Source organism: Lemur catta, chromosome 5, assembly GCF_020740605.2.
Source record: "Lemur catta isolate mLemCat1 chromosome 5, mLemCat1.pri, whole genome shotgun sequence".
Classification (NCBI taxonomy): Eukaryota; Metazoa; Chordata; class Mammalia; order Primates; family Lemuridae; genus Lemur; species Lemur catta.
In genome coordinates, this window is record NC_059132.1 from 38,943,073 (window position 1) to 38,966,293 (window position 23,221).

Genomic DNA, 23,221 nt, shown 5'->3' on the forward strand with positions numbered 1-23,221 from the left:
ACACCGCCTACTTTCTGAATGCTCTTGTGACAGAAAGGGGCTTAGGAAGGAATGTCTACCCACCCACCCCGCTGCTCTGGGCAGGTGAGACAGCACCTGTGGGCACACCACACACAGTGCTCAACACATAGAGACCACTTCATAGATACTGACTGCATCTGAGTCTAAACTTATAGTTTAAAATGTATAAATGGGTACTGAGAAAATGCAAAAATCTAAATGAAGGAATATATCCTGACACTGAATGCAGATTGATTAATGTAGTTCATGGATACAGTTTCAAAATGAAGCTAGTAGCCAATAATAATGATCGTAACAGCAATAAATGTTTATCCAATGCTTACTATGCTCCACACATTGCACTAGGCACTTTATATAAATGATTCCATTTAATTCTCATGATAACGTTATGGGAAAGTATAATTAGCCCCATTTTACAGACATAAAAGCAGATCTAGAACAAGTGGAAGCAGTAGCAAAAGATAAGGGAAAAGCAGGTGCCCTTGGGTCTAGGAAGCAATGAGACCCACCCCTTGGACTTGGAGTAGAACCCACCAGCCCCAGGTAGACTTCTTGTAAGTAGCCCTTTCTGGAGTGTGAGTGTAGTTGAGTCTGTCCTTCATATAATCAGGTGTCAGATTATAAACAGCATGAGAGAAGAGGAAAACTTGAAAGGTATTTAGGAAAGAGTAAGAAAATGGATAGGGCCACTTTTGTGAAGCCAAAAGCAAACAGAAAGTGAGATGCATTAGGTAATCTAGATAAAAGTCAATTGGCTAGGAAGAATTTCTCCTTGTGAATTCATTTTCCAGCATCGTATTCTTTTTATTTTGTCCTTTAGGATCCTTCAGGAAAACACCCCCTTCCAATCTTCCAACAAGGCATTGGCTTCGGCTCTGAGAAACACCAGACATTTTATGTAATTTTCTTATGCATGTGCATTTGTATGTTTCAGTGAAGAGAAGGTTCCTAGTGTTCATCAGATCCCAAAGTGATCTAGGAGCTGAAAATGTTCAAAGCCATGTTCCCGACTATCCCTGCTGACCCAGGGGGTGCTCTGCGGGATATGGCTCCGCTCACTTCCTGCCCATGGCCAGCTGCAGCCCTTCCTACCGCCAGGAAGCCCCGAGGCCCTTATCCTGAGAACATGGCCCCCAGTGCAGATTCTCAACTGCTGGTTGCAACAGATGTGATGCGCCTTGACCAGGCAGTGCGCCAGGGAAGCTGTGTTTCCACTGGCAATCCTCCCCAAAGACAGGCAGGAGAACTTAGGGCCAGACTTACCAGAAAATGTGAAGGAGGCAGAAGTCAGACTGCAGCCTTTCCAGTATAATTATATGCCCCCATGCTGCTGGTGAATCCTCAGTACAAGAGGAACACAGGAAAGCATAAAAATGAAGCAAGTCTTTTGGCCCATGGCCTTGAGGTGTTCCATCCACACCTGCCCAGTTCAGTCTGCCCAGCAGCACCCTGTTTTTCCTGCAGAGATTACTGACAACACATCTCAGCCCCTCCATGCTAGTTCCAGTCTCCATGCAGGGCCAAGTAGCCTGTCTGTCCCACAGCGCACACAGGGATCCAAAATACCCCATGCTGTCTTGATGCCACATGCAGCAAGAGGCAATCTCCAGTGTACTGAGTCATGGGCAGCCTTTACTTCCTTTTTTTTTCCTTATTGAAAGAGAATAGAATGGAATGGAATAGATAGACTAGAATATGTCTGAGTCATCAAAATTTTGTTTCACTGTGTATGTGTGTGCATGTGTGTATGTGTATATGTGCATGTGTATGTCTATGTATGTGTGTATGTTATGTGTATGTGTGTATGTGTGTATGTGTATATGTGTGCGTGTATATATGTGTACATGTCTGTGTGTGTATATGTGTGTGCATGTCTGCGTGTGTGTGTGTGTGTGTGTGTGTGTGTGTGTGTGTATGTGTGTGCATAGGATTGCAATTTAAAATAGCACATCTCAGTCAGAAAACAGCTTGGAAAGATGGCTCTAGGCTGTCCATGGAGTTTGTGCATGGTGTGAGGGGCTTTCTGAAGAGCTGGGAGGTGGCAGGGAAAACAAAAACAGTGGGGACACAGGACCTGGATTCAGGTCCGGGATGTGCTGTGTCCCTAGCCAAGTCCCATCATCACTTAAGTATGTTTCCCCATTTGTAAAAGGAAGATAATCAGCCTTGCTCTGCCTGCCCTGGAGGACTGTCATGCAGTTCAGATGCAACAAGGCCCACAGAAGGCATTTGGAAAGTTTTATTTGTAGTGAGAAGTTCAAACCAGGAAGGAAAGAGATGGATAACAGGGTTGTTCATGAGGTATAGGGGGCACAGAGAGTTCTGTGGTTTGAATGTTTCCTAAAAAAATGTATGTGTTGGAAACTGAATCCCCAGTGCACCAGTCTGGCAGGTGGACCCTAACGGGAGGTGTTTAGGTCACAAGGGCTCCACCCACGAGTGTGTTAGTGCGGATTATAAAAGGGCTTGAGGCTGTGAGTTCGATCCTGCTCTCTCTCTCTCTCTCTCTCTCTCTCTCTCTCTCTCTCTCTCTCACCCTCTCTTTGCCTTTTACCAGGAGATTACAGGATGATATGGCAAGAAGGCCCTCGTCAGATGCCAGCCCTTTGATCTTGGACTTACCAGCCTCAAGAACTGTGACAATAAATGTCTTTTCCTCATAAATTACCCAGTCTGTGGTATTCTGCTGTAGCACCACAAAACAGACGAAGAGAGTGGTACAGACCCCTGGACCCTCGGCGTGGGCAGCCTCTGTGTGTCCAGCCAGTTGAAGCCATCCAGGGGGCTGCAGGAATCCTGCCACCACGATTCTAAGTAACACAAGCAAAGGAGTTTCAAGTTTGTTTTGTTTTCAAGTGTCACGGGCCCTAGGGCTAGCATTTGATAGCACCTGCTTGTCTAGGGCTGACCGGTTCTTTCTGGCTCACCCCACCCTACAGGGCCCTAGGAAATCCAGGCAACCTCCTCATTACTAATGAGGCAAGACAACTTCAAGTGCAAACCTCTTACTGAGTGAACACTGATGTCCTTTCTACCTCATGGAAAGGTCTTGCAAAACAGTGGTTCTGTCTCCTTGCATGAATCATAGACGAAAGAATGAAGAAACATTTCTGAGTGACAAACAAGGAAAAAAGAAAAGGAAGAAAGCTGTGATGATGTGTTCTTGGAACATCACCCTATGTCAGTTTATATGAGCAAAATCAACACGTAGATCTCTGTGTAAGGTATGCGGTATGCTGCTAAAGGCTTAAAATAAAATAAAACAAAATAAAGGCCCATTCCTTTTCCTTTTTCTGATTAAAAAGATAATAGACATACAAAAAGCAAATAATAAAATTAGTTCTCAAGAAGAAAACAATGTCAGCATTTGAAAGTATATTTTTCCGGACTTGTTTCTTTTACTGAACTAAGAGGTGGATGACATAAATGGAGAAGCAGTACAGATGTTATTTTGCAACTCCCTTTTTTAGCCCGCAGTGTGGTGGACAGCTGTCTCCGTGATGGCGAATGAAGACCCAGAACAGCGCTATTGGCAGTTGGATTCTGCCGTACAGATGCAGCAGAATTTATTAATCTCACTGAAGAACATTTAAGTTGCTTCTGAATTTTTGCTTCCATAAACAATGCCAGGATAAACATGCTTATGTATTCATCATTGTGCATTGGTCCATTTATTTTCGTGGGATAAGTTTCTAGGAGAAGAATGACTGAGTCAAAAACTACCTGCATTTTAAATGTTGATGCATATTGCCAAAGTGCCCTGCAGAAATGGGGTGCCAAGCTCCATGTCCCCAGGAATGTCCAAGAGAACCCATTTTCCTACACCTAAACAGCAGTGGGGATAGCCAATTCTTTCACATTTTCTCCAATTTGATAGGTAACAAGTAATATTTTCTTGTTGTTTTAATTGCATTTCTTTGATTTCAGTGAGATGTTAAATTATTAATATTGTTATCAATGGAAACATACTACTGGCAGTGACAATAGCTAATGTGCATTGAAAGCTTTGTATGCACCAGGCATGTGCTGAGCACTTTGCAGAATTATTTCCTTTAATTCTCACAATATCCCCTCAAGGCAGGTAAAATAAATATTCCTACTTTATAGGTTAAAAAAAAAAAAAAACGGCTTGGCGTAGTTAATTTGCTGAAGGTTGCAGAGCTAGTGAATAGTGAATCCGGACTTCAGTCCACGGAGCTCTGCCCTCAAAGCCCCTGCCGTGCAGCAGGGCACGATACATTTATTTTCATACACAAGTGCGTTGATTTTGTTTCTTCTATGTATGTTTTCATAAGTGAATTTTATGTGTTTATGTCCTTTGCCCATTTTTTCAATTGGAATGTTCATCTTTTTCCAATTAATGAGCAATAACTCTTTGTATATTAAGAATATTAACTCTGTCATTTTTGCGACCAGCTTATTTTCTCAATGGAACGTATGTACATGAAACTTATGTCTTTCACTTCTGTTTGTGATTAGTGTAACGATGTGAGTAACGACTGCAGTGAACCCTGAAGCCTGACATGGTGCTCCCGATGTGGGGGTGAGCAGAAGAGCTCTGGCCACGTGATGGCTTCGATGTCGCCGTTAGCACCACCGGGGACACGCAGGGGCTCGGACAGCCGAGCACAGGGCCACGGGAAAGGGGGAGGGGTGGCACAGGAAACCGGCAGGTGGCATCCCACAGCAGTGACCTCCCCTTCAGTGAGGCTCTACAGGAAAGTGGTCTCTTTCTGAGTTTTTTTTACCCTTTTCAGGATTTTTTGACACTTATTTTTTTCACTTCTGCCACCATGCCTCAAGAACAAAGGTTTTTATCACACAGTACAGTTTTCTAGGGCCTAAAAAACTCTTCATTCTCAAACTTGAATTACCCTTTATCAAAGCAAAGACTAAGCTTTGGCCACAGACCATCGTTCCAAAAGCAGGGCAGGTGCCAAGGACGGGACATGGGATCGGGGCCTGAGCTGGGTCCCACTAGGCGCCAACTTGTGGTGTGGCCACATGCCAGTTGTGTTTCAATCTCTTGGCTTAGGTCTGCTTATTAGCAAAATGGGGATGCTAATAACCATGCCACAGATGGCTTGGAAAGTATTTGAGGAAACGTTTATCAAATGTTAATGCCTTATATGACTCTGAGTACTTAGAAGATGGACCTCTGCCTCCGCCCAGGCCCTCAGAGACTGTGCACATCCAAGTCCTGCGGGCTCTCACTGGAGAACAAGGATGGTTAAGACCGCACTGCTCTGCTATTAACTAGAACTTCAGTTTATGTGTCTCCAGAATTTTCCCACAAGACACTGCCAGAGATAAACAGCAGGACAGCAACGGTTAGGACATCCCCCAACTCCAGTCTGCCTCCTCCTTTGTGTGCAGGAGCCGAAGCCCTTCGATTGCTGCCTGATCCTGGAATCTACAATTATTTGCCTCAGTGTCTATTCCTGAGCTATTCATGGTCCCAGAAGCCTCTGTCTTTGGCTATAATTACACAGTACTGCAGAGTTCCAATGTAAATGAAACAATGCTAGCATTCATTCAGAGAAAATTCCCCAAAACATCAGAACTCCTTGGAAGTAACAGATGAGAAAGGCGATCTTCTTAATTTACTATAAGGATGGAAACAATCCCTCGTTTGCTGACACCTACTTATTAGTCCCCAGCAGTCCCCCACCACACTCCTCGTTTGGCCTCAGGCAGGTTTGTTACAGTAATGCCCTTCTTTTGTGAAGCATTTTAGACTTAGAGGAAATCACCCACTCATTGCTAATGTCACCCACTTAACAAAGGAGGAAACTGGATTTGGGGGATTGAGCAGTTCCCAAAGCCACCTAACTGGCCAGTGACAAAACTAGAATTCAAACCCAGGTGGGGGCACCTCCACACCCGCCCACTCATCCCACCAGGACCCTACCCTGCACACTTCACAACACACCTTCACGTGCGTTTCTCTTTGATCTGGCCCCAAACCCTTCCAAGCAGCACAGCTCCTGCTGTCTGCATTTAGGCATGTGGAGCTGAAAGAGGCTGCAGAGCACGTTCACATCTTCGCCAAGTGGTGTGCGCTCCCTCTGGAGCCAGGAGCCCAGGGTGGCCTACGCCCTGCAGGTGGGAGGGACACCAGCCGAGACCTCCAAAGTCCTCTGTTGAAGGAAGACAAAAGTATTTACACTGTTTTTGTGACCAAATACATTCCACTTGGAAGTACTTCTGGGTATTTCCATAAGTTCTAAGTCAATGTTGACCAACCCCCTGGGGAATCCTGAGTTCAGAGGGCCTGGACTCCCCCGACCTCCTCCCCAGGCATCACTTTGGCTTCAGCAAGAAGGTGCTGTGCTCACACGCCTTCAACCATCCCCAGAGGTCATTTCCACAGCTTGCTTTACCTGCGACAGTTCATCAACACCACCAGCCCTGAGGGCCACAGAGTTAGAGGTCACACCAAGTGCAGCTCTTCAGGAGGACGTTTCGAAAGGCCACCAGAACACAGTTGCCTGAGATGGAGGATTAGAGTAAACCCACTAGAAGGGCTGACACAGCAAGTCACATGTGCCCCGCATCGTTCATGGCAGGAGCACGACAGTGCAGTCAGCGTGAAGCCACTTTAAGCTGCTTTCAGTGAGGCATCACTAGGCTGCGGAGCATTCGTACTGGAATCATAGGCCTTTTGAGCTGAAAAGGAGCTTTGGATAATCCCGCCCAACCTCCACTTAAAGGTGATGGACTGAGCGTCCACATAGGTTCAGCGACTTGCTCAGTCATGTGCTGGTCAGTAAGAGAAAGCGGGCGGCAGAGCTCCAGCAGCCTCACACACACTGCCAGGCCCTCAAACGCACTTTCCTGCAATTCTCCTTCCTCTCTTCAGCAACATAGACATCTGTGTGTGTGCACACCTGTGTATGCATGTGAATACACACGTGCATGTACACACGAACACATGTGCACATGCACACACACAGACGCTGTATGCTCATACACACAGTTCACCCAAGACCTCACCCTCCATACACCATGTCCTCATCAAGCCCTTCTGGCCAACAGCAGGAATAAAATTTTGGTAAACGGCTGACCATGAAGCTTACTGATAGGAACACTGCACACCAGGAGGGACCTTTATTTACCTTCAGCTTTACATTTACACCTGTTATTCCACTGACAGCCAGGCCAATAACAGCACTCACCTACAGGCTATTGAATGACCAAGGGGGAAAATGTTGACCCAGGGCTCTGCATGGGGCCTGGCACCTAACTGACCCTCACTCACGTCTTACATGGAGATTGTCATTTGCAGTGTAAAGGGCAGGGGCTTTGTGGTCAGACTGCCTGAGCTGAGACCCCCACTCTGCTCTTGATGCTGGCAGTTTGCCCACTCTCACTCAGTTGGTGTCCACGTATGCAGGGGGAGTTGGCAGGAGGGAAGGAGGTGCCTGACTCTGCCAGCAAGCACTAAGTGCTAGTGAACTAAAATGAAATCCTAAGTGCTCCCCCCCACCCCCGCACTGACTGAAAAGACCCTCCTCTCAGGCAAGGGGACCCCAGAGAAACCTGAAAATTGAGTTCCCAGCCATGATGGGATGGGAGGTCAGACACGCCTCGTTACACCCCCTCCCTTGCTAACAGCCATCAGGCTTTTTTCCTAAAGGCTAAACAGAAACCAATCTCGTAATGCAGACCAGCATTCTCTCCTGAGAGAGACCACCAACCGTGGTGTGGTTTTAACCAATCTATGGAGCATGCATAGAGAAGGTTTTCATTTCTTGCTTCAACTTTTGACATCAGAGAACTGCTATTTTCTGAACATGGACCCCATAAAGGGGCATAAAGCTCAACTCCTTTCATAAATATTCATGACTCCTCCTAAAGCTTGTTAAATATGTATATTTGGCCACCCTGCTCAGTATAGATTCCTATTCCCATTATCACTGCCTCGAAGCAGGTGTTCTGGCTTCTAGCTGGGGCTCTGCTTTCCAGGCAGTTGGAATGGCCACTTGTAGGCTGCAACCATTTATGAGAAATAAAGGTCTCCTTTCCAAATTTAAGAACCTCACCATTTTCTTCAGTGAACATGCTCCACAAACAGAAAAGCAATCAAGGTTGCAATTTGCATGTGGTGGAGAAACATACCATCCTACATTTTCTTTCCAAAAATCCACATCTACGGTTTCCTCTTTGATGGTGAGTGTTGTAATCTTGCAGCACTAAAGTGTTGGGTGAGGCACAGAGTCAGCACTCCATCCACTTCTGTTGAAGAGAAGTTTCTCCAAAACATTTTCAACCCTCACCTAATCAAGAAGTCTTTGCCAAGGAATTCTGGACTGACTAGATCCCTGTCTCTCACGATATGCAAAAATCAGCTCAAAATGGATTGAAGATTTAAATATAAGAGCTGAAATTATGAAATTACTAGAAAAAAACATAAGGAAAACACTTCATGACATTTGACTGGGCAAGGATCTTTTTGGAAAAAACTTCAAAAGCACAGGCAACAAAAAGAAAAATAGACAAATAGGATTACATCAAATTAAAAAGCTTTTGCACAGCAAAGGAAACAAATCAACAGAGTGAGGAGACAACCTACAGAATGGGAGAAAGTATTTGCAAACTATGCATCTGACAAGGAGTTAATAGCCAGAATATATAAGAAACTCATACAACTCAATAACAAAAACAAAAACAACAGAAACATAAAAAAGACACCCCACAAATAATCCAATTTTTAAAAAGGCCTGAATAGACACCGCTCAAAAGAAGGCATACAAATAGCCAACAGGTATATGACAAAATGTTCAGCATCACTAATCATCAGGGAAATGCAAATCAAAACTCCAAGGAGATATAACCACACCCCAGTTAGAATGGCTATTACCAAAAAGACAAAAAATAACAAATATTGGTGGGATTTTGAGAAAAGGGGAGTCTTATACACTATTGGTGAGAATGTAAATTAGTACAGCCATTATGGATAACAGTACGGATGTTCCTCAAAACATTAAAAATAAAACTATCACATGATCCAATAATCCTTCTAGTGAGTATTTATCCAAAGGGAAGGATACTGAGGAGGTATCTGCACTCTCGTGCTCATTGCAGCACTACTCACAATAGCCAAGATACGGACTCACCCTAAGTGTTCATCTGTTGATGAACAGAAAGCATGGTATATATACATAATGGGATATTATTTGGCCATACAAAGGAATGAAACCAACTGAATACTGTTTAATTTGTACAAATCCTACCAATACAAGTATAGTAATCCTTGAATGGCCTTTAAAAAATAGTGAAAGACGCAGACAATATTGAAAAGGGTGCACAATTTTCTGGAACTGCCACCAGTCCCAGAGTAAACCATGCAACCCCTCAAAACCGTTAAACCATTATTGTTTACTTGTGCATTCACCGCCAGCTCCTGTGCTTCCTCCCAGCACTAGAGCCATGTCTACACTGGTAGTTTAACCCATGTAAATGGAATGTCTGGGAAGGAGCTGTCAGCAGCACTATCAACGCAAACGCTACCTCCCCTCTTTACTCACCTATCAATCAATGTAAATTGAAATCTGGTAAAAACTTAAGAGATATTTTCAATTAAAAATACATATGCTGACATTTGTTTCTCCCTCCCCCAATAAAATGTCAACCCCTCTTGCAGGAGCCACTAAAACTGTCTTGTCCTACCTCTTGTTCTAGCCCTAGGCCCCCTCCTTCTGGCCTGAGCTCACTGCGTTCCAGCCTCAGCCCACCTCTCATTCTAGTCTTCCTCACCTCGTTTTAGCCTCAGCCCATCTCTCTTGGCAGGTGCAGCTCAACAGCACCTCGCCCCCAGCCCTCTCTGCTGTCCGCTGGGCCCTCTGGGCACGCACACAGGAGCAGCCTGGAACTATAGGGGCTTCACACACCCTGGCCGCCCTTGACCAATGGAAGACAGAGTTATGGAAAAATCTTCACCCTTCTGGGCAAAAGGAGGCAGTTCCCAAATACATTTCCCAAGGCTCCTCCCCAGGACACACCCTGTAGGAGCTTTCCTTTCTGGCCTTCCTCCCCTGCTCCAGACACCTGTCCCTTGGTGTCATTTCCTGAATAAACTACCTGCATGCAGACCCTTGTTCAGGCTCTGACTCAGGGGAACCCAGGCCACGACAAAAAATCATTCCCTGCAGTAAAATTTAGTGATCATAGTTTTAAAATCAATAAATGGGATACAGCATCTGACAAAAGATGCCTCTGTGCCGTTTCTCCTGTCCAGGAGGCAGGCCGCTGTGCGTGCCTTGTTTGGGGGAAGCAGTCAGAAAACGTGAAATAGGGCTCCGCCTCAAATTGGGAACTGATGGCTGCTGTGCTTCCTCGTGAATGGTGAAAATAAACTTCAGCTTTACTTACCTCGCCAGAGAGGGGCAAAGAAGCAAAGAAAATCAGGTCTCCTCTGCCCACATGCCAAGGACTATCCACATCAGTGCTGAGAGGTTCTCACCGCGCCTAAGCTTAGATGGCTGAAGTAGCTTGGTTCCAGAAACCATGTTCTGGAAACATGGTTTCCAGAAAGTTGAGACCAAAAATCACACACTAAACAAATATTTTAACTTAGGGAGGAGAAGATTGCCCTCTAAGGTGTACCTGGAGTGTGTGGAGGAAGGAATACTAATACCACAATACTCTGAAAATAAACACAGACCTTGAGAAACCAACACGGTGCTTTACCAGATATACAAAAGATCTTGGGAGCATTCCAGAAGGACAAGGGTTACCTGCAGATTAATATGAGGAACCAGAACAACTGCCTGCACAGCTCAGAACACATGACTTACTGATTATACCAGTGAAAATCGACCAACACACTAGAAAAATGTTTCAGAGTTTCCAGGGCATTGCAGAGAAATGGAGTTCACAGCGAGAAATCCCACGCAGTCCTGACCTATAGGAAAACAACCACGTTGGTTCTTCTGCACAGGTGTGGTGAGCAGGGAGACTAAAGAGACTCTGCTCTGTTTGTTTAGAGACACTGTGTTTCGGGCGTGGGGCGCAGGTGCAGAACAACTGGAGACTGGGTGAGGCAGCTCTGGCTAAATGAATTTCTCCAAGTCTCTGAATTTTCTGCACTCCATGTCCAAATCTTACAAAATTAGACTGATAATATCAAAGAAAAACCCCGAGGAAAAAGAAATGAAAGAGCGTAAGAGAAAGTAGCTTTGTAAAAATGAATAATTCCATCCCTACTAGCACAAGATCTAGGACAGACACTCATGTGTGCTTATTAAAAGAAAATCCTATGTTCATAACTCAGTCCCATAAACTAGAATGAAAGGAAATACTTAAACAAGTTTAGACTACAAATAATTTTACATACCATTAAGCACTACAGAAACATCCTTGTCTTATGGCTGATATGCAAAGCTATTCTTGTCTAATTGAAGACGACCAATGCGTGCCTTCTCCAAATGGTGCCTTCTCTCCCAGCTTTAGTTAGAGCATAACCTTGAAAGTAACATATAGATTGTTATAATTCACACTGGCCTCCTTCCAGATGGTAAAAATTGGCCAACTTTTCCTTAAGCAAGTTAAAACACATTCCACTTTTTATTGGAGCTCAAATTTACCATTGTAATTGATATTTTGAAAAAAGTACATGGCTAGAAATAGTAGTCCCATTTGCATAGTCTAGAAATTCAACCTAGCTGAGGCCCAGTCTCTATGATAAATTAGCAAATTAAAAGAGGTGCTTTGATCTAGTTATGGAGCATCAGTGGCTGCTGAGATTATAAAAAGAGAAACATTATGGACCTTTTGCAATAGAAAGCAAATGAACACCTTTAAAGTAGCCTTACAAAAAAAAATCTAATCTGAATCTGATTGAGGCTCTAACTCCAATTACCAATCACCAATTACCAGGAAGTACATATGGAGAAACACATTAAAAGATACCATGGGAATGCAATCAGTAAGATCCAGAATGTGGGAAACTCTACAAGCAAACAAACATTTCTCCTTTTTTTCCAACAAAAGAAAATGGAAGGAGAAAGAGAGATAAAGGCAAAGGATTGACTTATTTATTGAGAAAAGATAGAAAGATACACCAACCAATCAAAATGTGTGGACTTTATTTGGATCCTGGTTTTAAAAATATATGACTTTGGCTTCTGGCCATGAAGGAGAAACTTATATAGCATTTTCTTCCTCTCCAAAACAAATAGAAAATCATACAAAAATTTTTAAAACATATTTTTCAGACATTGGATATTAAGCCAATATCAGACTGTGACCCTTGAGAGGAGAAAACAAAGGTGTTGAGTATTAAAATTGTCCAGTATTTTAAGCAACTTCAAAACAACATCAAAGGGACAGGACAGGCCCAGAAAAGAACCACAATCTCCCTGAGTTGAGGAGAAACAAATCAGAGTTTGCAGAGGCTGAACCAGCTGGAATTTGTAGAGCAAAGTTCAGGAAAGAGTTCCAGGATCTGCACAGAGGGCCCCTTGCATCTTTGGCTGAATACTAATCTGTGCATTCATAGAGTGAAAATCCACCAGGCTAGACAAAGAACTCAAGAACTACAATTAAAACAGTTCCCAGAGTTGACACAGGGCTGAGAGGCATACAAATTCTAACCAGCCAGAGCAGGCACACCTGCTTGAACTCTCGGAGCAATATGTAGCGATGTCAGAAAGGCCATATCTTAGTACTAGGGCTAATTTAACTCTAAAGTACAGACTATTCTAGAACTGCCCTAAAAGTCTTTAAGACAAACCGGTAAGGATTAATCAGAAACACATGTAATTTACTTGTCTGCCAAAATAAATTTTCAGGCTTTTAAGGGAGACAACAGTATCCAAATACTCAACAGTACAAACCTCATAATGTCCCACACCCAATCAAAAATTACTAGACATGCAAAAAATCAGCAAATTGTGACTCATACAAAGGGGAAAATCAGTGAAAAGAGATAGATCCATAAATGACAGAGATGCTGGGAACAGCAGAAAAGAATTTCTTAAAAGCTACTATGAATATGTTTTTAAAAAATATTTTTTGAGACAAGGTCTCACTCTTCACCCAGCTAGAGTACAGCGGTGCAGTCACAGCTCACTGCGACCTCAAACTCCTGGCCTCAAGTAATCCTTGCACCTCGGCCTCCTAAAGTGCTAGGACCACAGGTATGAGCCACCGTGCCCAATGAATATGTTTAAAATTTTAAAGGAAAACAAGGATATACTGAAAAATATAAAAAAGGACTCAAATAGAAATTCTAGAGAAGTAAAATACAGTTTCTATAGGGAAAAATTCCCTGTACAATCATAACAGCTAATCAGATGCTGCAAAACAAAGACCAGTGAACACAAAGACAATGTAATAGAAAATGTACAAATAATGGACAGAGGAAAAAAGACAAAAACAAAAGAAGAAATTCAGCAACCTATTGGACAATATCAATCAGTCAAACATACATGTAATTGGAGTCCAAGAAGAAGATAGAGAGTAGGTGGCAAAAGCAAAAATGTTTTTATGAAATAGTGACTGAAAATTTTCTATCTTGACTGTAAACAATAAATACCCATTTCAGGAAGATCAATGATACCCAAGATGGATAAATACAAACAACGTCATAATCAAATTGCTGAAAATTAGTTATAAGCAGTAAATGTTTTAAGTGGCCAAAAATATACATACACACACACACACAAATATACACACACACATATATACACACATATATATGCACATACATATATATAAATATATGACATATAATGTAACAGAAAGCAGCTGATCTGTTTCCCTGGGTCAAGGATGGGGAGTGGAGGTGGGCCTGACTGCAGGGGTCTGAGGCAGCTTTTTGTAGTGATGAAAATGTTCCCCGTCTTCACTATGACAGTGGTTACAGGAGAGTATACTTTTGTCAAGAGTCATTTAACTGTACCCTTAAAATAGGTATATTTTATTGTATGTAAAATGTATCTCAATAAAACTGATTTTTAAACCTTATGACATTTTTTAGATAATTGGCAATTCAGATGCATACTGAGTATTTGATGATATTAAAGAATTACTGTTAATTTTGTCAGTATTGATGATATTGTGGTTGTTTTTAAAAAGGGTTTTCTCTTTAGAAGTACATAGTTAAATATTTACAGATGAAATTATATGATATGATGTTTGAGATCTGTCTTTTAAAAAATGTAGATGTCAGGAGAGTGGGAAGTACAAATAACTCAACACTGGCTATAATGTGATAATTGTTGAGGCTGGATATTGGGTACATGGGGGTTCCTTATACTATTTTCTCTACTTTTATAACATTTAAAATTTTCCATAATAAAAAGTTCATTTAAGTGCTTTAAACACATGAATGTTATAAATTATTCAATTAAGAAATATAAACTAAGCAAATATTTTGAGTGACAGATACTACAAAGCATACAAAAGAAGTATAAATAATGGTTTCTACTCTCAAGGAACTCATGGTTTAATTCAGAACCTAAGAAGTGCCAAGTAAGAGAGAGAATTATATAAGAGCCATATGAGACCTTTTATTAGTTAGGATTAGGTTCAGTTCCAAGGGAAAGAAACCCCCTAATAACAGAGATTTGAATAAGATACAAGTTTCTTTGTCTCTCACATAAAAATCTGGAAGAAGTCATCAGCACTGACAGCTCTGTCAGAGATGGCGGGGACGGTGGGGATGTTGGGGACAGTGGGGATGGCAGGGACGGCAGACCCAACCTGCGCCAATGCAGTTCATAATCACTATCTCATTTAACCCTTTTCAATCCAATAAAGAAGTTACTGCCCAAGATCATATCTAAATGTCAGAATTTGATTTCGGGTCTGAAACATTTTCTATGACAAAAAAAATTATAAAATAACATTTTCATAATTTTCCTTATTGTCACTTCACTATCAATATTCAGTTTACAAGATTCAGGAATTTCATGGTGGCTTTCTGGAAATTTTGAAAGAAATTTTTGAACAGTCTTAAGGGCATCCCTGTTTTTTCTTAAGTCCAATTGCACATCGTAACTTGTACATTTTTCTCTTTTCTTATAATATCACCAGTTCTCATCTGATATTTATTAACCATGATCAGGATGATTTTCTAGCTCTAAAATATAGAGTTTAAATGAAAATAAGAAGGGAAGAGAAATAATCCAAACTCCCTGATGGAGAATTAAAAATGGTAAAGCTATATATTGGTTACAATCATTCCTTAAGAGGGCATATTTGCTCAACAGAGAATACCTTGATTATAGTCTGGGCTTGAGAACAAAGTTGGCCCCATAAACTTTAAGTAAATGGTGAAGGCAGTGTGCAGAAACAGCTGATGTGTAAAGAACTTTGAAGTTAAGAATATAAGCTTGAAGTACAATTCTATCTATGTGAAAATAATGGTACTATGGATAGATATCTGCATTCCTGTAGCTTGGAAAGAACTTGGTAAAGAAGTTACAAGAATTCCACTAAGCTCCAAAGGCAGAATTACAGCAAATCTTTATCTAGCATTATGTAAGACAGGTTATTTTTATTTTTTATAGGCAAATATAATGTTGATTAATTCAGTCTGCATTACCAGCATGGTTTTCGAACATTACACTCAGTGTTAAAATTCTGCACAACATGTCATGATGCAGCTTTATATAATTCTGCCAATCCTGTCTAGGTGGGCAGAGATACCAACAGACTGGTGTGCAGTCTACTTTGGGTACTAGCACAACCTCCATATTGGGAGGCTGAGTTAATTAGAAAGTACCTAACAACTTCTTGAAAGGACCAGTCTAAGTTCAGAAAGACCATCACTAGCCAAAGTGCAAAGATCATGAGATCACTTAGGAAAGGGAACAGACGGACTTTGACTTAGCATCAGAATCTGCAAAGGACTGACTAGGAATAATGTAGAACTCAGATTCCAAGCCACACCTAGAAAGCCATGCCCTAATATTTTAATACAGAGACCATCAGTTTATTTTCATTTGTTGCACCTCTAAAACTAGGGTGCCCATAGAATTTATTGTCCAAAATCAAAGCACTTTTATAGAAGGAAGGGGACCCTCTTAACAATGGCACAGAGAAAAGAAGCAGACACTTGGATCGTTCTGGGCAATTGAGATGTATGGTCTGATCATCTAAACTCACAGCATGTTCTACTGAACAACTGGGCACATCATTTTATAAGGAGCCTCTATGTACCAGGCAACATGTGCCACCAATTACACCGCCTCCATTTGCACTGGCCGAGGTCTTCATGTTCGGACACTGATGTCCCAATAGCATCTCTGGCTTCCGATCTTGTCAGAATACTTTTCTGGCTCACGTCTCTGGGTCTTGCTGTTTTTACGCATGTCCTTGTCTCCATCTTATATGGAAAAACAGGCCATGTAACAAGAAAGGTCATGGAGTTAGAGCATAGTACACAGGAGGACTTCCAGGCCATTCCAGCCATACATATTTGTCCATTTTTATGGCTCATATATCTCTCTTACCATCTTTGAAGTCATAAAGCTGAATGAAAAATCAACATATTTCCATTAATGTCAGAATTCTGAGCTAAACTAACAGTAAAAATATTATCTTTCAAGTAGAAATATATCTATAAACTTCCATGGAGTGATCTCCAGGATATTTTATAAAGTTAAGAAGATAAAGCAGAGAGAAATAACTGTATATAATATTTTAACACTATCTACATGAAGGGAAATATGAATACATACCTGTGTGTGTACATGTACATGGATATATATATATATATATATATATGTATGTGTGTGTGTGTATGTTGGCTTGGTTATTTTAAATACAAGTGTATTACGGGCTGAATTATGTCCCTCCCAAAATTTATATGTTGAAGTCCTAATCCCCAGTACCTCAGAATAAGACTGTATTGGGGGTAAGTTCTTTAAAGAGGTGATGAAGTTAAAATGAAGTCTTTAGGGTCGGCCTTAACCCAATCTGGCTGGTGTCCTTAAAAGAAAAGGAAATTTGGACATACAGAAAGATGTACATGAACAGAGGGAAGACCATGCGAGGACATGGTGACAAGGTCCTTTACAAGCCAAGGAGGGAGGCCTCAGATGAACCCAACCCTGCCAACACCTTGATCTTGAATTTCTAGACTCCAGACTGTGAGAAAATAAATTTGTGTTGTTCAAGCCACCCAATCTGTGGCATTCTGTATAGCAGCCCTAGTAAGTTAATATGAAGGGTAATTTTAAAACTATTATCAATGGTTACCTATAGGGTAGAGGAGGGAGCAAGACAGAAAAAAAAAAGGATGACAACTACATTTCCCCGAACATGTCTTATTCTATAATTTTGACTTTAAAGCCAGGTCAATATTACATAATTATGAAACAAACTCAAAATAAATGAAGGAAATAAAAACCAAAGGCACCAAATGATGCTAACTGAAGACTATGGTTTCAATGTGCTCCCCTAAGTGCATGTTTTAGAAACGTAATTGCCACTGTGATGGTGTTAAGAGGTGAGGCCCTCAAGCAGCAAGCAGGCCATGAGCGCTCCTCCCTCATGAATGGATTCCTGCCTTATTGTGAGTAGGTTCCTGAGAAGTTCAGCCCCTTTCCCTCCCTCTCTCTCTCTCCCTCCCTCCACCCGCCCCTCACAGCTGCACTCATGTCCACCTTCCTCCCCTCCACTGTGGGATAACTGTCACCAGATGCCCGCACCATGATCTGGGACTTCCCATCCTCCAGAACTGTGCAAAATAAATTTCTTATCTTTATAAATCACTCAGTCTCATGTATTCTGTTATAGCAGCAGAAAATGGACCAAGGCTCTGACTCATCAAGTTGGTGGCTTAATCACTAGAGGACAATTATCTCAAATTATTTTAAAATTTGGTAATATGTGAAGATAGTGGGATATATGAACTAAAGGCCAAAAAAATAAAACAAACAAACAAAAAACCCCAGCAAGTAAAACTCAAACTGTTTTCCATTATCATGTTGTTAGTAATAAAACTGGAATTGAGATCTTGAAATAAAAATAGATTGAGATATATATATATATATATATACACAGGAATGATAAAGCAAATCAGTAATTTCACTGATACGATAGCATAAGGAAAAAGAGACACACACACAAAATCAAAAAAGTTAAATAAAAACCTTTTTAATCTTATAAGTGAATAGGAAATATCATATACATTCTTTAAGAAAATTTTTTCTTCCTACCACTGTAAAGTCCTAGAAACAATAACCAATCCAGAAGAAGTGAACACTATTCTCAATGAACACTATTTATTGTACTATTCTCTTTACTTTGTATATACTTGAAATTTCCCATAATAAAAGGCACACAGATGGACAGATAGATAATTCACTTCACAGTTCTACCACAGTCTTTCTTGTACGATCTGCTAGGACGGGTTTTACCTGCTCTGTAAAACCCAACCATGCAGTCAACTCCTGCCCAAATTTTGAACAAGGGGCTTGTTCAAAATTGAACAAGGGCTTCTGACTTTTCTTTCTTTCTGCAACATGGCTAGGTATTAGCCATAGACTAGGATTAAACAGCCCCAAGAAATTTCCCATTCACCCAAGGACTTTTTTTCACTTTTCCAGTTTTCACCTGGAAAGTTTACTTGGTGATTAATGCCAGCAAATTTACCTATCTGGGCTAACAAAAACAATCTATCCATCCAAGATGACCTCCCAAGTATAAAAGGGAATGGGAGACCCAAAGAACATTCAATAAAGGCCTAGAATCTAGTAGTTCAGTTTTTAAATTTCTTACAACTGCTCTTTATCTAGATTAAAAAGAAAAAGTGAGGTTCAATAAGTTGCCTGACAGAGCAGAACTGTAAACCCAAGGTTATCTGTCTCCAAAGTCCACACCTCTCCAAAGAGTGGCAATGCCTTCTCTGCAGTTAAATGTCCCCATGTCCACCCCATATGCACAGACCTAGACTGTGGGCCCAGCTGCTGGGGACTACTGGCCAAGACAGGTGACACAAGACCCTTCTCTAGCTCCATGGGAAGGGCTGACAAGAAGCCCTGCACGGACTCTATTTTGTTTTGTTTGTTGATACGTCTTGATATTTGTATATTTAAGGATACCAACTAGATCTCCTCTGCCACCTGTCCCTCTTTGGCCTGGATTTGTATGACAGTGTGATAATGGAGCTCTCCTCAAGTATGCGAGAGTCAGTTCTCCATACAGAAAGTCAGTCTCCTGCCCTTGACAAACATCAGGAAGGGTCTGATTTTTAATTTATTGTGGAAGGTGAAAGCTTCAAAGTAAAAAAGAGAAGATTGGGCAACTCATTGCAAAGGGAAGTTAAATTTTTCTTGTTCCACTTGTAAAACTCAAAATTTAAAGAACTTCAGGTAACAGTGAAACTGGACTAAACCGAACCACGAAGGTCCCTCAGGTCTGTTCAACTCCGAGGCATGGACTCCACGACCCCAGTTTCAAAGCTGTCATCTTACTGTAATAAATCTGCCCTAGGGCTTTCATTCTCTGATGACATTTTCACGTGCAGGGCCAGAGCATGCAGGATTTTGTCTCTGAGCTACAGAATCAGGCAGCTTTCTCAATAGCCCCAGCGTTGACAGTGGATGACCTAGTTTGTATCCTCACGTCTTCTCTCCTCCTTTTATCCTTCCCCATTTGCCTTTAGCTACTTTTTCTCTTCTCCACCAGTATTAGGCCTGCTCCCCGCCACTCCCCTCTCCCTGGGACCCACCACCTAGAGATACCATTCATTTAGCCCAACAATTCCTTAATTCAAGGGGTGCCTGAAGGGTTCTTGGAAGGGTTTCTTGCTGGTTGTGGTCCCTGGGCTCTTAAAAGGGAACTTGAAGCACAGCCTTGGGTTTGCACCTGGTCCACAATGCCCAGGCAGATCCTGGGATTCTTTGATTAAATCATGCCCACGGGCCAGAGGACCAGAAGAAGACTGTTCAAAGAAATGTGGCAAATGTGCAAGCAAATGAGTGAGATCCTATCAAAACATTTTTGGAAAGAAACGGAAATATAGATATGTAAAAATGCCAAGGTTTTATCTAACTATTCCCACGCCCACCCTCAACCTCTGCAGGAATCTTCCAAAGTGTTCAACATGTATGAAAGAATCAGCCAAACAATGAAGATGTGGGCTAAAACAGAGGACAAAGTACTCCTTTTCACCTGACTTCCAGCCCCCAAGTCCGGGCCCCCTCCTACCCCAAGAAAGACTCCATGCATTCAAAGCCATCCATTTTGCCCTGGGGCTCTCCATTAGCCTGTTCTCTATGCATGGGGCTCTTCAGTTCTTAACAGCACTACACTGTAGACTTATCCAGAGACCTAGGGCCCCAAGGGAAGGTAATTTTAAGTTTACCTTCTCTTTAGATCCAGAGGTCAACAGCATGGCTACTGGCAGAGGTTAACATGGCAAGAAACTCATAGCTTTGTCCAGGTGGCCAGGTGGGTGCTGCTATCAAGATAGTTCTGCAGTCCCTTTGTGCTGGGAAGCTGCATGTTCTTCTAATGCATGGAGCAAGTCATCAATATGTCCACCGGGAGACCATGTCCAGTCTACTAAATCACCTTAGGTATTTTAGAAATAAAATTATTTCCTTGTCAGATTAGCGTTTAGAAACTAGGTCAGTGAAGCACTATCAAATTATGAAAGCTTTAAATTTGCAGATAGTTTCCATAGTTGATTAAGATAGCTCTTGGTGCCTGGAGACATATGCATTATCTTCCTTTGCCTAAAACCACTTCATAGAGGCCACCAGATCATGGAAGTGTGAACTGATCCTTTGCCACAGTTTACTCACTTATCTCCCTGGAAATTAAAGGGCAAGGGGGAAAATGAGCTAACAGGTCTTTCTTACCTGCAACTATTTGGTCAGCTCCACCTACAGGCATTTATGATTAACCCATCAATGGCATACTCCCCAAGGACTGGGAATTAGGGAGCAGAAATCTCCAAGCATTTCTGGGAAATGTTATGAAGGAACACAATAATCCAAGTGACTTTTTTGCAGTGTCTGGGCTCTTAAACTGTACTCAGCCTTCAGGTCATTGCGGACAGACATGCAGGGAATGGACGCCTTTCTCCATCCTTTCCTGGTTTCTCTCATAGCTGCAAAAGGGGAATGATTTCTGGGCTCTAAAACAACAGCTAAAAATGATAATACCAACATCAACCAAAAAAGGAAAGAGCAGTTTTATTTCTGATTGTAACTGAAGACAATGATTTTATCCTCAGCAAACGGCATATTTGTGTGGCAAGGATGGGGGAATACAGCCATGAAGGAAAAAAAAAGAAAACCAAAACTGCACTCCTGGAACTTACATTTTAGTTGCAGGGGCGGGGGACCCTTTCCAGGTAGCCCACCTCCCACCATTCTCACCCAGGGACCTTCCTTTCCAAAGTCCACTTAGATGGCTGCACACAGCTCCTCACCTGACCATCCCCTAAGTCATTCTGAAAATAGAATTGGTTTTCCTGCTGAGAATTCTTCCACTCCACCCCACTCCCTTGGCCCCAAACTTTTCAGGCTCCAAACCTGCAGACCGCAGCCTACCTGATAGGAGTGACACGTGGAGCAGAACCTTGCCCCACCTGAGATCCAGGTAAGGGGAGGCTCTGCTGCAGCTGGGGAGGGTAAAGGAGCTAAGTAAGAAAAAGGAAAAGTGAGACATGGAGGCGGGGTGGTACCTTCCCTGGTAGCAACCAACACTCCTTGGCCACAGGACACCTTGGCCCTGGGGTCTCACAGTGGCCTCCCTTAGACTCTGCAGTGACCAAGGGACCCCACCTCAACCCTCCTCGGGCTTATCTCCCGCATAAAATAGGCATGCACCCTCCCCTCCTGCCCACCCCTGGCCTTCAAGGAGGATGACACACTATGAATGCCTTTTATCCCTGGCCAAATCAGTGCCTCTTCACCTCGCTGATTTCTTTCTTGTCTGATTTCTTTCTTGTCGGAGCTCACTTTCCTCCCCAGGTCGGGGGACCACCAAGTCTCAGGGCTAGCACTGAGCAGACCCCCTGTGGGGCAGCTCATCTCCCTAGAAGCCACTCCCCACCCTATTCGCCAAGCGCAGACGTCAGAAATGTCAGTCTAATCTGCAAAGGCGATCAGTCTCCCCAAAACACAAAAACAACAGAGCCGCGGATGGCTCTGTCATTCCGTCTGCCCCATTGTGAATGCCTTCAAAACTCCTAGAATAAAGATAAGAGAGGACTGTGTACGTTTTCTACACAAATGGTGGAAAGTAATAAAATAAACATCAAAGGTGAGCTCCCACCTACTCGCGGCTCCGTCGCTGTTTGCAACAAAGGCAGGAAAAAGGAGGAAACTTCGGCGTGGTAGGGCAGCGGGTTAGAGTGCACCCTTCCCAGAGGGCGGGGCGCCCTTTCCCCGGACTGTGGACTCTCCGGTGGGATCAGGCCCCTAGCGATGGAGAATGGTTTCCCCTTTAGATACCTTCCAACACTGAATACCTTTCGATACCTTCCTGTCACTGAAGCCACAGCAAAAGTTCTAAAGGAGTTTTGGAAAGAAATGGCCATTAACACGTCTCGCTCTCGCCCCCCGCCCGGGAACACGCCCTCCCAGTCGTTCCTGTTGACCGTCGAGACCGGGAAAAGCGCGGCTGAGCTCCGCGGCGTCTGAGGCTTCCGCAAGGGCCCAGGCGTAGGCAAAGCCTGACACCCGCGCCAGACACAGCGGCCCCACGGGAAGAGGGGGATGCTGCTGCCCTGCCCCAAGAGCCACTAGCCGGGTAAAAAAAAAGGTAAAGTACGACAAAAGAAAAGTGAAAGTCAGAGCCCATTTAGTGAGCAAGAGTCAAGGTCATCCAAAAAGGCGCGCACAATTTCAAGCCCAGTATTTTAGAAAACAAAGATAGTCTCTGAAATGGAAACATATGAAGGGGCACAGCACGTGGCTCCGGAAAGGGATCACTGCCAAGTATGTCCCGCGCGGTTCCTGCTGTTCGGCACCTGGCGGAGACCAGGGAGGTTTGGGTTCCTAGGAAGCACCATTTCACTGCTGGAGAAGCAAGCAACGCCGCGCGGCTTAGGCCCAGCCCTTTCAGGTGTCCCCGGAGGGGTACCATGCAGTTTTACTGTGCCAGGCGCACTCGCCCAAATCGCCTCCCGGAATGCCAGGGCGCGGGGAAGCCTCCCCCACCCCGGGATACCAGGGGCCGGTCGCTCTCACCTGAGCGGAGGAGCGGGCGGGCGGAGCCGCCCCGCGCG

The 23,221-nt window shown here is 43.0% G+C and overlaps 2 long non-coding RNA genes across 2 annotated transcripts; both read right to left on the reverse strand.

The window, feature by feature from the left end:
• Positions 1-2,601: 2,601 nt before the first annotated feature.
• On the reverse strand, positions 2,602-6,938 carry LOC123638166. Its single transcript, XR_006735219.1, has 4 exons — positions 6,405-6,938; positions 5,954-6,161; positions 3,024-3,131; positions 2,602-2,831 (listed from the first exon to the last, which is right to left on the reverse strand). It is a non-coding gene; the product is annotated as an uncharacterized LOC123638166 (long non-coding RNA).
• Positions 6,939-16,011: 9,073 nt separating this feature from the next.
• On the reverse strand, positions 16,012-23,218 carry LOC123638165. Its single transcript, XR_006735218.1, has 3 exons — positions 23,184-23,218; positions 20,345-23,012; positions 16,012-16,357 (listed from the first exon to the last, which is right to left on the reverse strand). It is a non-coding gene; the product is annotated as an uncharacterized LOC123638165 (long non-coding RNA).
• Between the last annotated feature and the right edge of the window lie 3 nt (positions 23,219-23,221).